This window comes from Euleptes europaea, chromosome 7 (assembly GCF_029931775.1).
Source record: "Euleptes europaea isolate rEulEur1 chromosome 7, rEulEur1.hap1, whole genome shotgun sequence".
Taxonomy (NCBI): domain Eukaryota; kingdom Metazoa; phylum Chordata; class Lepidosauria; order Squamata; family Sphaerodactylidae; genus Euleptes; species Euleptes europaea.
The window spans coordinates 7,959,936-7,975,712 of NC_079318.1; the positions used below are offsets into that span (position 1 = coordinate 7,959,936).

The 15,777-nt window shown below is 43.7% G+C and overlaps 1 protein-coding gene across 2 annotated transcripts in view; it reads left to right on the top strand.

The window, feature by feature from the left end:
- The window catches only part of GRM1 (glutamate metabotropic receptor 1), a 350,797-nt gene that overhangs the window by 256,554 nt on the left and 78,466 nt on the right, over positions 1–15,777 (top strand). The window lies entirely within an intron of this gene.

A 15,777-nucleotide genomic window follows, 5' to 3' on the forward strand; every position in this document is an offset into this window, starting at 1 on the left:
TGCCAACCTCCAGGTGGTCTGGAAAAATTATGCACAAGTACTACCAGGATAGTTAGAACAACTCTAGTACTGGGCTCAAACAAACAAAATCAAACAATGCACAAGCAAACTATGCAAACATATATTGTGAAACTTATACATCTACAAACAAGTGAAAACGTAAGTGAAAAATATATACAAGTGTATCCAAAATGGAAAATGAAAAGTCTCTTTCAAGGTAAGTCTCTTTCAAAATAAGGGAAAGTCTTATCTCTAGGTGTTTCTTAAAGGAATAACACGAGGAAAGCTGGACATGAGATGGAAAAGTCAACAGTAACGCCGTCCGGATGTTCACTAGCGTTTTCACTGCAAAATTGCAGCTTCATCAGCTGGCATCTTCATAAATAATAAATCATTTATCTATAAAGTATAATCAATATTAATAAAAATATTATATTATCTTAAAATCTACATACAAAACTATTGTATTCCTTGTACATTAAAAATATATATTAAGAAAGACATGCCTTTGTAGATGCAATAATAGCAATGTAATGAAAATATTTAGTCTGACTGCGCCAGAAGGCTGCTCAAAATGGCTGTGGTTAAGATTGCATTGGCGGCATTTTCAAAGTCCAAAGGTGTAGTAGAGTTCATTTTGAGGCGAATAAATTGACTGAAAGGTAAGTTGTTTTTCAAATGCAAAGGATGAAAAGAAGAATAATGTAAACCAGAATTGCGGGACATGGGTTTATTATACGGTTTAAAAGCAAGAGATCTAGTGCAATCAACATAAAGTTCCAAGTCAAGAAATTGAATCTATGTAGGATTACAAGTACCAGAAAACTGCAAATGAGGATCTAAGGTGTTGATCCACTGGGCAAATTTATTAAAGGAGTCAGAAGATTTAAATAAGAACAGGAGATCGTCTACAAAACGTTGGTACAAAAGAATATCATCCTTAAAAGGATTATGATTGAAAATATATTTCTGTTCAAAATTTACCATATAAAGATTGGCAACAGCCGGGGCGCAAGAAGCGCCCATGGCAACCCCTTTAATCTGAATATAAAAATCAGTACCGTATCTAAATATGTTGTTCTCAAGAATGGTGTCAGAAAGATCGAGTAAGAAACTCTACTACACCTTTGGACTTTGAAAATGCCGCCAGGAACCTCAAAAGAGATCTGGTTGACAGAGGATATCCCGGCCACATCATAGCCACGGCTAAATTAAAAACTGATATGAGGAACCGTAAGTCTATGCTTGAAAATACCAAAACCAACATTGATAGGAGAGTCTTTTGTGCTCTAACTTACAGCCGTCATTTGAATGCCATCCAGCAAATAATTAAGAAGCATTGGCATTTGCTCACTACTATTCCAGGCTGTTCCGTTCCACCCCTCTTTGGTTTAAAGAGGAATATCTCTTTAAGAGATAAGTTGGTTCATTCAGATATTGTAGCTAGACGATCGCCTCCTACAACTGTTGGCCATTTCCCTTGCGGCTCGTGTTCAATGTGTCCGTTAAGCCTTCCAGTGAAGGAGTTTGCTTCAACTACTTCGGACTTCAAATTTAAAATTACACATTTTTCCAACTGTTCCACGAGCCGAGTGGTATATTGCGTCACCTGTAAATGTGGTCTACTCTACGTAGGCAGCACTTTAAGTGCAGTCAAATTGCGCATCGGCGGGCATAAGTCCAGGACCAGGTCCCGAAATTTAGAGGCACCCTTGACTTTACATTTTATAGAAAAGCAACATAATGAAAATGACCTCAGATTTTTTGTTATTTACTTTTGATGTGGATAATGTGCAAAAAATATTGCTGAGACAGGAAAGTAAGTTCATTTATTTATTCAAATCATATTTTCCTTTTGGCCTTAATAATGAATTAGACCTTTCTTGTTATTTATAAGCAGTTAGTAAGTATTTTCAGAATTTATCCTTTGCCACTGATCTCTCTATTAAATTTGGTAGCACTTTCTATGCAATCTTAACCACAGCCATTTTGAGCAGCCTTCTGGTGCAGTCAGACTAAATATTTTATTACATTGCTATTATTGCATCTACAAAGGTGTCTTTCTTAATATATATTTTTAATGTACAAGGAATACAATAGTTTTGTATGCAATTTTTAAGATAATATAATATTTTTATTAATATTGATTATACTTTATAGATAAATGATTTATTATTTATGAAGATGCCAGCTGATGAAGCTGCAATTTTGCAGTGAAAACGCTAGTGAACATCCGGACGGCGTTACTGTTGACTTTTCCATCTCATGTCCAGCTTTCCTCGTGTTATTCCTTTAAGAAACACCTAGAGATAAGACTTTCCCTTATTTTGAAAGAGACTTACCTTGAAAGAGACTTTTCATTTTCCATTTTGGATACACTTGTATATATTTTTCACTTACGTTTTCACTTGTTTGTAGATGTATAAGTTTCACAATATATGTTTGCATAGTTTGCTTGTGCATTGTTTGATTTTGTTTGTTTGAGCCCAGTACTAGAGTTGTTCTAACCTCCAGGTGGTAGCCAGAGATCTCCTGCTATTACAACTGATGTCTAGCCGATAGAGATCCATTCACCTGGAGAAAATGACTGCTTTGGCAATTGAACTCTATGGCATCGAAGTCCCTCCCCTCTCCAAACTCCGCCCTCCTCAGGCTCTGCCCCCAAATCTCCAGGTATTGCCCAACCCAGAGCTGGCAACCGTGTGCGCAACAGGGTCATCCTGTGCATTAGGTATTTTGACTGGAGGACCGAGTGAGCAAACAGCTAGGGGAGTGAACCGATTAGAGGCAGGAACATGGTATAATAACTTTTTCCCTGACACAAAAGAATCTTCCATTTTCTTCTGTTTATGAGCAGGGGGAGAACAGAAGTCTTCAGAGTCATGCGCCCGCTTGTTAGCGCCCATTATCTGTTCTAACAATCTTCCCAGTAATTAGGCAAGGTCACCTCATCTGTTTATAGGAAACTGAAGCGGGCTTGTAAACAAAGGGCAGCCTGACTGAGTTAAGGTTTCAGCAGAATAGTGCTAAAGGACTCAGCGGCTTAGTAATTAAAGTTAAGGCTTGAGGTTTCTTTATGAGATGGTGAACGGAGGTCTTTACTGATGTAATGCCACAGAAATAACCTAAAAAGGTCTACTCCCTTGGTTTGTGGTGATAACAAACTCCCTTAGTCTAGATTAAGAGCCGCTTCTCAGCACAGAGAGTAAGCCAGATAAAAAAACAGGTGAAGGCAAAATAAACTTATCTTGCGGAGAGCTACGGAGAGCTGCAGCAGGCACGTCTTAACTCAGCGCCATCTTTTCTAGCCAATCTATCTACTTTGTATGCAAATGGTGGCAACCCTAAGGGTTAGGCTTCATACTCTCACAATGAAAGTTCCATTGATTTTCTCTCATGCATTTCGTATGCACATTGATTATGCCCGGTCATGGGAAAAGACAAAAGCACTTGTAGCTTTTTCATGGGTTAAAAAAATTATTCGAAATGACTTTGAGGTGGTAAAATGACAAATAATCATGGCCTGCTGCCAGTAGAAGAATTAACTGATGTCATTTAATAGTTGTTTATGGATATATTGTAAAAAGAAACACCTACTCCCGAATTATGCTGAAGATAATGACAATACAGAACAGGTGACAAATTTAATATGCATAGAGGTTCACTCAACCAGAAAAATTGGGGTATTGCAACAAGGCTTTAAGCCTTTCAGACAACCAATTATAATTTTAAATGTTGCCAAATCTAGGGGCCGCAATATGACTCCATCTACCCACAAGATTTTCATGGGAAAACATGCTGCACCCATTGGCATAGGTGCAAAGATGCAAGGTTGGACAGATACTGCCAAATTGGTGACTATTCAGAATTATTCTTTAGAATTAGTTTTGCAGGTCCCACATGGCACCCCTACAGTGAAACTAAGAACTGAGATGGTAGGGGTGGTTACACTTTTGTACTCACTGAAGTTTAAAATAAAAACATAAATAAAACATGGTTGTTTTAAACAATCCAGTAATGCAGAATAAACAAGGAGTCCTTGTATCTATATATGGGTTCTATGTTAATGTCCTAAAAACCTGTACTCCCAGTCAGACAAAGCACTACAGGTTGCGTATCCCTTATCCGGACATCCAATATTCGGACTGACCCAAAAGCCAGACTTTTTGAACTGGCATGTAGGCATTACTCACAGGCCCTCAGCAGCATGCTAGTTTGCTTTCTGATGGTTCAACGTACACAAAATTATTTAAAATATTGTTTAAAATTACATTCAGGCTATGAGTATAAACTGTATATAAAACATAATTTCCTGTTTAGACTTGGGTCCCATCCCCAAGATATCTCATTAGGTATATGCAATATTCCAAAATACAGAAAGATCTGAAATATGGACTACTTCTGGTCCCAAGCAGTCTAGATAAGGGATTTTCAACCCTTTGTTTTTTGTTTTTTTAAAAAATATTTTTATTAACAAAATACAGTCCCAAAAACCCCCCAATAAAATAACAACATCAATAGAACAACACCAGCCACCAACAAAAAACCCCCAAAACCACAAAACATAACTACAGTTAAATCATTATTGATCGAGGGCTTAACATTTGGTACATAAAACCATAGAGTTGGAAGGGACCACGAGGGCCATCTAGTCCAACCCCCTGCACAATGCAGGAAATTCACAACTACCTCCCCCCCACACCCCCAGCGACCCCTACTCCATGCCCAGAAGATGGCCAAGATGCCCTCCCTCTCATGAACTGCCTAAATTTATAGAATCAGCATTGCTGACATATTTTACAATTACAGATATGAGAGGAATACTTTAATGGCATAGGTAATTCGAAAGAGAGAGAGAAAAGAAAAAAGTTAAAATGAAAAGCAGAGGGGGGGAAATATCATTATATTTTTAACTTTAATTCTTCTTCCATAATCTTTGGAATGGCTTAGATGCATACTGAATATCTTTCTCATTTGTGTATGAAATAAAATCATGCCACGTTTAATGAAAGTCTGATATATTGGCTTTACATTTTACTGTACTACATATTATATTCTTTTTATATACCGCCCCAGCCAAAATTTTCAGAAAGAAATATTGAAGAGAATGGTAAGAAAATAATGCCTGACCTGGATGGCCCAGGCTAGCCTGATCTCGTCAGATCTCAAAAGCTAAGCAGGGTCAGCCCTGGTTAGTATTTGGATGGGAGACCACCAAGGAATACCAGGGTTGCTGCGCAGAGGAAGGCACTGGCAAACCACCTCTGTTAGTCTCTTGCCATGAAAACCCCAAAAAGGGGTTGCCATTAGTCGGCTGCGACTTGACGGCACTTTACACACAGAAGAAAATAATGTAGCTAGTATGTGATGGAGAGATATATTAAATATATGTGGTCGCTATGTTTGCTGTACTGCTTCAGAGAATATGAATTATGATCAGTCTTCTGAAATCTGGTATCTGGCACAGAGAATAATTCTACTTTCCTTTTTATGCTGTATCAGTCACCTGAATTATTTGCTCTCTTCTGCTGCCTATGCAAGCCAATGGTTTTCAGAATATAAACTGTGACTTGAATTGACCTGGAATAGATATGTATTTCTTAACGCTACCGTCTCTATGTCATAAATTACTATTGTTTCTATATTCTACATCCCTTTCCCCCCTCACCCTGCTGCTTTTTTATGGCTGTAGTTCAACACAAATAAAACTGATTCATTTGTAAAGGTGCACAGTAGCTAAGGATATATTGATTTTGTTCCTATATATCATGTTTGTGTGCAAGTCATGTATTATAGTGGTTCAGGTAGATGTAATCCTTTCAGCTAAATCAGTATGCAAAAGAAATAAGGACTGAGCAAAAAGCAGGTGTGCTTTTCATGTACATTTCAAGCAGCATCAAAAAACACTGTCCTTTTCCCAATTTTTCAGGCATTTTAACCAAAGGAGGTGAGGTGATGGTTATTACTGACAGCAATGCTTCCTTAATTACTCCAGCAACATCATTATAAAGCTAAATTTGAATGGTTATATATTGTTATTACAGCATCCTGTTCAGTATGTAATATCTGATAGTCCAGGATTGTCTATGTGATTCTACCTAAAAAGGAGATCTAGAGATAAAGGGGGTGGGGGGGGGGTGGCACTGAGGCAGCAAAAGGTGAAACAAACAGGCTTGACAAAAGTTAGAACATTCTCACCATTAGACATATTTATATTGCTCTTCGAACACACTACTTGACCCTCCCTAGATAGGCAAATATGCAGCACAACACTCGAAATAAGAGTGATATGTTATTTGCCATAATGCTTACATATTCAACCTTGTGTCCTCAATGTCTCTGAGTATCAGATACTGGGGACAGGCAACCAGGGACAGACACCTTTGCAACCCTGCTAATTATGCCTTTTGTGCCTGATGGTGTGTTAGATGGGGGCCCCCTGGCAATCCCAAGTAAGAGGGGAACGCAGGTTAGGTATAATAAATCCCTCCTCCCCCCCCCCCTCACCAAGTCAGCTTGCTGGCATATTTGGTTGTGAGGCAACTGTTTGGCCACTACTAGAAACAGAAAGCTGGGCTGGATATTTTTTATTATTTTTTATTTTTTTTGTTTATTACATTTATACCCCACCTTTCTCCCCAATGAGGACCCAAAGTAGCCTCTACATCGTTCCCTCCTCCATTTTATCCTCACAGCAACCATGTGAGGTAGATAAAGCTGAGAGCATGTGACTGGCCCAAGGAAGAAGTTCCGGTACAAGATACCTTGGAGCAGAATGAGTAGCCAAAGAATCTCCACCCTGCATTAATATGGCAGCTTATAATCTTTGCTGTCATCCAGCAGGACTCTTCTTATGTTCTTATCTGCAGAGAGCATATAAATGTCTTTCCTCATTCTCATTTTAAAAACAAAACTCATTCTGTTTAAATTTTTTCAAGCATTTTGTTTCCTGTTACACATTGTCATTAGCTATTGTCATCAGCACGGATCTGATTAGTCAGCACCAGAATAATAAACTCCAGATTCAGAATGTGGCACTGTTTTATTTTGATACATAACGCAGATATGCTAATTATTCCCACTCACTGTGCATTTCCCTTTTTGTCTCAGGAATACAAGACTTGAATATGTGGAAATAATTCAGCCCAAATACCTGGGCTCTCATCACAGTTGTTTGAAGAGCCCATGAACTTTCTAAAGGTTCTATACATAAGGGGAAATAAATTAATTACAATGTTGCTATGTTGTGGCATGAGACCTATTTATTAAAGACAATATTCTACACAATTTATAACTAGTCTGTTCTGTCAACTGTGGCAACATGAATTGCTGGATAAGACCAAGATTCATTTGATGCAGCATCCTCTCTTTCACAGTGGTCTGCCAGAGCTCAAGCAATGAATAAAGATGATCTCTCTCCTCGGTTGTTTTGTCCCTAACATCTAATTTTCAGAAGTATATTAACCTCATACATGAAAGTTCCACTTAACTGTGATGGGCTAATCATCATTTATAGACCTGGCCTCCATAAATTTCTCTAATCCTTTTTAAAGGCCATTTAAGCTAGTTTATGTTGAAAAATAATACAGCGCCTATTCAGATCTTGGTGGGAAGCAAGAAATGCAATGTAAATGAAAACTTTTTGAAATTATCACTGGCTCATGCTGTAATAGGCTATTTCATAGGATAAAAACTGTATGATCTCAGCTGATTTTTTGTAGTGAACGTCTAATTTTAATACTTTTTTTGATGTGAAAAGACAGCGTGCATTAATTTCGCCACTTTGACAAGGGATAAGAGTAGTGAGGGATTTCATGTTAGCATGCCAGATGTAGCAGTGAAGATCAGACTGGTTTTCACCAGCTTCATCTGCCTAGAATTTTATAATACAACACCAGTGGCTACATCATGCCATTTTCCTTTGACACCAGCTCCACATACAGTATAGCTCTGATTCAGTCGTCGTTTTAAAACTATCTGGAAATTGTATCAGGTGCTGGTAGCCTGTTCATTACATGCCCCCCCCCCCCCAGGGGTATATGAAATTGTGCTTCAAAGTGCTATCTATAATGTGGCTACTGTTGGGTTTATAGCTATATATATTTCAAAGCTCATGACATTGCACTCCATAAATCCCTTAAGTGGGTTCAGACATACATACAGCTTCCTTCTCTGTGGAATGCTATTGAATTTAGGATTGACTTCTGTTTTCACAGTGCCCCTCGAGAAGTATTACTGAGAAGTATCCATTTGCTGACCAAAGATGCAGCACAGAGAGCAGGGTATCTTCTAATCTGTGTTTCAATTGGTTCCGTTTTCTCACCGACTCTTCCTCAAGGATTGTTTTGCATTCCTGCTCTCTTTGAAGCCTGCAGATGTCCGTGGGAGCAACGGCGCCTCTGTACTGTTTGTAATGTGTTCGAAATAATCTCTTGAGACTGTACTGCTGAGTGCTTTTTGCAATGCTTTATATTATCAAGTTCATGCCAGTTTCCTCCATTGCTGTCTTGGGTTCTCTATGCTATGCTTACCTATGCTACCATTAAACCAACTTCTTTGGACAACTTCGTATCCTGCTGTGGTTAGTGGTTCTCGATAGGGCAAGTGCTGACATTAAGACAGCAATCACATCTTTCACCTGTCAGGCTGGAGCCCCGGAGGGTTCGCCTGCCACTCGGATGGGAGCAAGGACAGTGCTCTCCGAGTGATCTACCCGTGGCTGGAGCCCCGTGTGGTTCGCCCCGGGCCCGGTGGATCTGATCCCCGGGTGGCGGGTTCCTGCTAGGAGCCCTGGAAGGCTTCTATCCGTGGTCCCTTCCGTTGGGAACACCGACTGATGACCCCGAACTCGTACGGGATGTTATAGCTGAGCTACATTGAACCGATGCAGAAGTCAATCGCTTGACTGGACTTGTTCGGGCTCAGTGGCGTTCCCTGGCCGCAACGGTCCCCTGGACATCTGACATTGCGGATACCAGCACCTGCCAAGACCTCCAGACCCTTGACCGGTTAGTGGACGATGCTCGATTGGCGGCTGAGGATTTACAACTGTTGACTAGCCTGTTGGCCGGACTCACTACTTGTGAAATGCAACCAACTTTGACAGCGGTCCCAATCCGTTCTGCTGACATGGCGACCCCGGTCACACCACCCCCGAGCTCTGCCAAGCGGAAGCAAAAGCGGTAGCCACACGGGTGACTGCCCTCTTCCAGGGCCACACTGCGGCCACTATTTCAGTGGCAGAACTTACAAAACATCTCACCCCTGACTTCGGTGCAGATGCGGCGGCCTTGGCGGTACAGATCCAACCGATGTTGGACCTGCCAGATCGCGCTAAGCTCCTCTACACTTTGGAACAGGAGGCCCTTCCACTCATTACCACGGCACTGACCGCCAAACTGGCAGCCGACCAGGTCCTGCCTGAGTGCAAGGAAACGGAGGAGCAAGCACGGACAGCGGCTAAAGCCGCTGCAAAAGCTCGGGCAGAGCAGGAGGAGAAGGAATGCTTAGCCGTCGAACGGGCGCGGCGCGGGCTCCCGACAGCCCGGGGGCTATGAATTACCCCTGTTCTCCCTGTCTTTCATCCCGTCTCATAACGTTCAACGCTCCCGCAGGTTGGCGGGGACTTTGCCCGAGAGACCAGACAATTCCGACAAGGAGGATTTATATGGTGGGGAATCTCTCTGGGCCGCTAATTTACGGGTCAGCCAGCCCCGCCGGACTGGCGGCACTGGCGATGAGGTATTTTTGCTACGTAACCAAAATCTGGATCTTATGGAACAGGTAGCACTCTTGCAGGATCAACTGACCTTAGTACTCAGGGACAACGACCAGTTGCACCGGGCTCAAGCTGCGCCCGTTGCCCCCGCTCCCGTGACACCGCAGCAGCCACCGCAACCACAACAACCAGCTGCGCCGGTGGTTCCTCTTGGTGGAGGCCCCGCAGCTCCTGGCTGGGGTCCCGTCACTCCTGGTGGAGGACCCGTAGTTCCAGGCGGAGGCCCCGCAGCTCCCGGTGGAGGACCCGTAGTTCTGGGCGGAGGGCCCGCAGCGCCCAGCAGAGTGCCTGTTGCACCTGCTTTACCGGTGGCACCGGGTGCACCGGGATTACCAGGAGCCCCTGTTCCTGGATACCCGCCTGTACCCCCAATGCCAGGGAAGCCGCCAAAACTGAGGGTTACTTATGACGGCTCTGTTGAAACCTTACCCCGTTTTTTTGCATCATGTGGATAGTTATATGAGGGAACAAAGACAATTCTTCCTTACCGAAGATAGCCGCGTCCGTTTCGTTGCCTCCCTGTTAACGGAAAAAGCGGCCGACTGGATGATTCTCCAGTTTGATATGCAGTCCCGCTCCATTCGCTCCCTCAACAATTTTATGTTCGCCTTGCGACAGCGCTTTGAAGATCCCTTCATGGGAGAAAGAGCCAAAGCGGAACTTTTACAACTCAGACAAGGCTCCTCCCCAGTTCGGGAATTTGCAGATGAATTCCAACGACTCACGAGTAAGGTAGTGGACTGGCCTGAAGCTACCCTTATCCACTACTTTTGTGAAGCCTTACACCCGGACATTTTTTTCCATTGTTATATTTATTTATTTATAAAATTGGGGGAATACAGAAGGGAAAAAAGGGAAGGATAAACATTTTGAACTGGTCTTATATGCGGGGCGACCCGGATACCCTTGAAGATTGGATTTTACTGGCTGAGGAAGTTGAAAGCCGCCGGCGATTCGTTTTGCTAGTCCGAAATAGAACCAAGGAGAAGGGCGGACAAAAGCCGCCCACCAAACCTTCGACTCCCAACCCGCGGAGACCAACCCGACTCCCTCTGGACCGCGAGTCTCGATTCTAGAGAGGGGCCTGTCTTGTTTGAGGTAGAATGGGCCACTTTGCAGCGGCTTGTCCTCAATGTCCTGAACCCACTTGACCAAGCGTACCGCCTCGAGCTCGGGGACGACCTCACCGCAGAGGCACCCGCAGCGCAGCACCGGGACGACCCACACCCTCTGCACTTCACGTCAGAGAATCGTCTAACCTTCCAGCACCAATCGACCCCGTAGGGTCCTGGATTACAAGTGCCCCAGTGGGGGACAGCTCTCCTATTCCAACGAGGATAATCAATGGAATTCTCCAGCCCTAAATCTGGAATCCCCTCTTGACCTGTCAAAAAACGGGTATGGTCTGTGGTGAGTGGAGCGTCCCCACAGACCCCTGTGGAATCTCCTGCAAAACCCAAGGCTCCTGTTATGGTGAGTGAAGTTGAAAACACTGTTTATGTGGACATAGTGTTACAACACTATAAAAAGGCCCCCCCAAATACGTGTCAAGGCACTCATAGACTCCGGCTGCGGACGCACTTTAATCAATGAGGCCAAGTTTGCAGCCCTAAAAGTCAAGTCCGAAGACCTACTGGCTCCCGTCCAATTCGCTCAAATGGACGGTAGCCATTTTAGAGGGGGGCCAGTCAACCGTTGCACACGGGGGGTAGCGATGGGTATCGGTTCCCATTGGGAGCAAATAGACCTTACCATAGCTCCCATCCGATACGAAGTTGTTTTGGGGATTAATTGGCTCAAAGGACACAGTCCCTACATAGACTGGGAGGCTGACACAATTACGTTTACTAACCCTAAATGTGAACAGCACCAGCATGAGGTCGCGGTTGTACCTCCACCCAGTCCAGCCTTAACCCCCGATACTTTGTTGCCAACCCCATTACCTGAAGTATACCAAGACTTTGAAGACGTTTTTGATGTAAAAGAATGCGATGCCTTGCCCCCCCACCGTACCACGGACTGTGCAATCGAAGTAGTGAAAGACTGCACTTTGGCTAAAAGCAAGATTTACCCTATGAGCGTTTCCGAACGTGCTGTGTTGCGAGACTTTTTGGATAAAAATCTTGCTCGAGGGTTCATTCGACCGTCAACCGCCCCCAACTCAGCCCCTGCTTTCTTTGTCCATAAAAAGGAGGGTGACTTGCGTTTGTGTATTGACTTCCGAAAACTCAATGCAGTTACCCAAACCAATGCCTACCCCATACCGTTGATTTCAGATATCTTGGGGCAATTACGAGAGGGGCGCATTTTCACCAAATTGGACTTGATTGAGGCTTATTACTGGGTCCGGATTCGTGATGGGGACGAACCCCTCACAGCCTTCTCTAGCTGCTTCAGAATGTATGAATTTTTCGTGATGCCTTTTGGATTAAAAGGGGCCCCAGGGGTCTTCATGCAACTCATTAACGAGATCCTCCATGATTTATTATATCGGGGCGTGGATATCTTGATGATATCCTTATTTATTCTAAATCCATGGATGAACACATTACTCTGGTCAGAGAAGTGTTACAATGTCTCCGTAATAATCAACTCTATGCAAAGTTATCTAAGTGCGAGTTCCACCAAGAACAATTAACTTTTTTGGGATACATAATTTCCCATCAGGGCCTCTGTATGGACCCTGCCAAAGTACAATCTGTACTTGATTGGGCTCCTCCCTCCACCCGCAAACAAGTGCAACAGTTTCTAGGCTTTGCCAATTTCTACCGTGGTTTCATTCCCAACTTTGCTCAAGTGGCACTACCAATCACCAACCTTCTTAAAACTAAGGATAAAGGGGTCTCTGCTACGTTACCCACCACCAAGGTGCATTGGACTGAGCAATGTCAAACTGCTTTTGCAACTCTCAAGCAGCTTTTCACTTCTGAACCTGTACTGCAACACCCTGACCCAAACCAAATGTTTGTTGTGCAAGTAGATGCGTCTGATGTGGCCATGGGGGGGGGGGCTCTTCTGCAGAGGGGGTCTGATGGTCTTCTTCAACCCTGTGCTTACTTTCGAAGAAATTTGCGCACGCTCAACTGAACTGGCCAATTTGGGAAAAGGAGGCGGCAGCCGTCCATCATGCCCTCACTTCATGAAGGCAATTTCTGGAGGGTTCCAGGGTCCCCTTTGAAGTCTGGACTGATCACAAAAATCTAGAGGCCCTCACGGGGACCCACAAACTATCCGCAAAACAACAACGTTGGGCTGACTTCTTTGCTCAATTCCGTTTTGTACTTAAACATGTGCCTGGAAAGCAAAACGTGCTAGCTGATGCTCTTTCCAGGCTTCCCCAATATCCAGTAAAGATCAACCGTCCTACTGACTCCTTATTCACCCCGGTGCACAGAGAAGCTCTACCCGTTCTAGCTGTAAAGACTCGGTCCCAAACTCTGCTCCAGTCCCAGACCCAAGCAGTGGACAACAGAGCGTCAGACAAAAAAGAGCCGACTCCCTCACCAGACCCATCCGCGCCGCCTATCACCAGCGCCCCACATCAACCGGTTCCCCCCCCACTCCGTCGCCACTGCCGACGGCTCCTGATTCACCCTCCTCTGCAGGGGGGGTGATCCTATCCGACTCCTTCCTGGATTCCCTTCGTACTCAATGCCTAGCCGAGCCCACTGCTCAGACACTACCCCCAGGCCTGCTGGAACAGGGTGGTTGTTGGTATAAAGACTCGAAATTGTACGTGCCTAAAATACTTCGGAGAGAGGTCCTTAAAATGGCCCATGGGGCTAAAATGGCAGGGCACTTTGGTTTCCTAAAAACCCTTCACTTGCTGCGCAGACAATTTTGGTGGGTAGGCATGCGTACTGATGTGGATTCCTTTGTTCGCAGCTGTCTCATTTGTGCCACTGTCAAACGGTCCCAAGGCAAGCCCCCAGGACTGTTACAACCACTGGAAATTCCCACCAGACCCTGGGAAGTGATTGCCATGGATTTCATGACCGACCTCCCACTCAGTGAAGGGAAAACTGTACTGTGGGTTGTTACTGACTTGTTTTCCAAACAGGTACATTTGGTTTCGTGTGCGGGTATACCCTCCGCCATGCATCCACCATGGGCCTTGAGGGGTCTCATCGTCTTGAATGATGTGCATGCCACTAGCTAAGAAGTCCTTTGTAAGAAAGGGAAAGGATTTCAGGAACAAAAAAAATGTCCTGAACATAGGAGAGGCAAGAGTAAAAATACAGCTAGTTGAATTTGTCTTGAGGCTGTTTTGTTGTCTCAGTTACAGTGGCTCTTGATAAATGCAGTTCTGTGTCTTGTCACCCAGTCTGGTAGCTTAATCCTGGTGTGGATTGCCAGCAGCCAATCCAGGTGGTACTTTCTTTTATGAGAATGTTTTTTCCTTATGTTGCCAGAGGTGCTCTGCAGTGTGACTAGTGCTTTTCCTTTGGCTAATTCAGAGAATCTAGTTTAGAAATGACACAGTTCCTCAAGACTTGACAAGAAGGAAATAATGAGAACTACAAACCTCCAGCTTTTGGTACACGTCCATTAGACATGCTATTGGATAATTAGCTTGTGAACGTATTTAATTTTTAACACTAATTACATAATGCTTAGTATTCCACTCTACCTGATTAATGATGCATAAAGATATTTAGTATTTGTCAGTGTTTGACAGCAGGCATGTAAAGGTCTTTAGTTTCTGATGTATTCAACAGACGACAAGGTGGGTTTAGCAGTTGACAGCTCATGAGATTCCATACTTGACAGCTATCATCTCAGATTCAAAATGAGTCCAAGGCACTCACAGTTTAAAAGTGGAGAATTTCATATAAAAATGGAAATTTTGATGAGTTTGAATGCTGAGTATTTGATAAATATTTGTTTAATCGCTGCTTGTGGTCAGTAATGGATGACACAACATTGTGATTCAGTGGCTTTTAACTGTGGATTAGGTCCTAGAAATGGATTGTTACTCTCTTGCAGGTGGGTAATGATGCCAGGAAGGAGGAGGAGGAACACTTCTCCCAGTGGGAAGAAAAGAGAAGAGAATCAGGATCTGCTCCATAGTTCCATGTGTCCTTTGCCCTGCAGCCTCACTCTTTCCTCAGAGAGAGGGATAGAGAGTCTCCGCCTGCTGACTACCAAGTACAAGGGCAGTGTTCCTCACCTGACCAGGTGCTCTGACCAACCAAGCCCAAGTTGTGTGGGAGATGATGGGTACCTCCCAGACCTGCACATCTAGCGGCTGGATCCCATCTAACCCTGGTCTGCAGTCCACTCCCCTCTTAAAGCCTTCCAAGTTGGCAGCCATCACCTTGGGGCAGGGAGTTCCACAATTTAACTATGCATAATCTCTCACCCTCCAGCTTCAGCAGATGACCCCGCTTTCTAGTATTATGAAAGAGGGAGAAAAGCTTCTCCCTGTCCACTCTTTCCAAATCATGAATAATTTTATAGACCTCTATCATGTCTCCCCTTAACCGCCTTCTTTCCAGGCTAAACAGCCCCAAGAGTTTTAACCACTCCTCATAGGGCAGTTGCTCTAGTCCCCTGATCATTTTGGTTGCTCTTTTCTGCACCTTCTCAAGCTCTGTAATATCCTTTTTAGGAGTGTGACCAGAACTGTACTCAGTATTCCAAGTGTGGTCTCACCATGGATTTGTACAAGGGGAGTATGATATCAGCAGTTTTATTCTCTATTCTTCGTCTAATTATGGCCAGCATGGAATTTGCCTTTTTTACAGCAGCCGCACACTGGGTTGACATCTTCACTGAGCTATCCACTACCACCCCAAGATCCCTTTTTAGGTCTGTCACTGCCAGCACAGATCCCATCAGTGTATATGTGAAGTTGGGATTTTTTGTCCCAATATGCATCACTTTACACTTGCTCACAATGAATCTCATTTGCCATTTTAATGCCCATTCTTTCAGTTTGTAGAGATCCTTTTGGAGCTCTTCACAGTCCAATTTTGTTTTAACCACCCTAAATAATT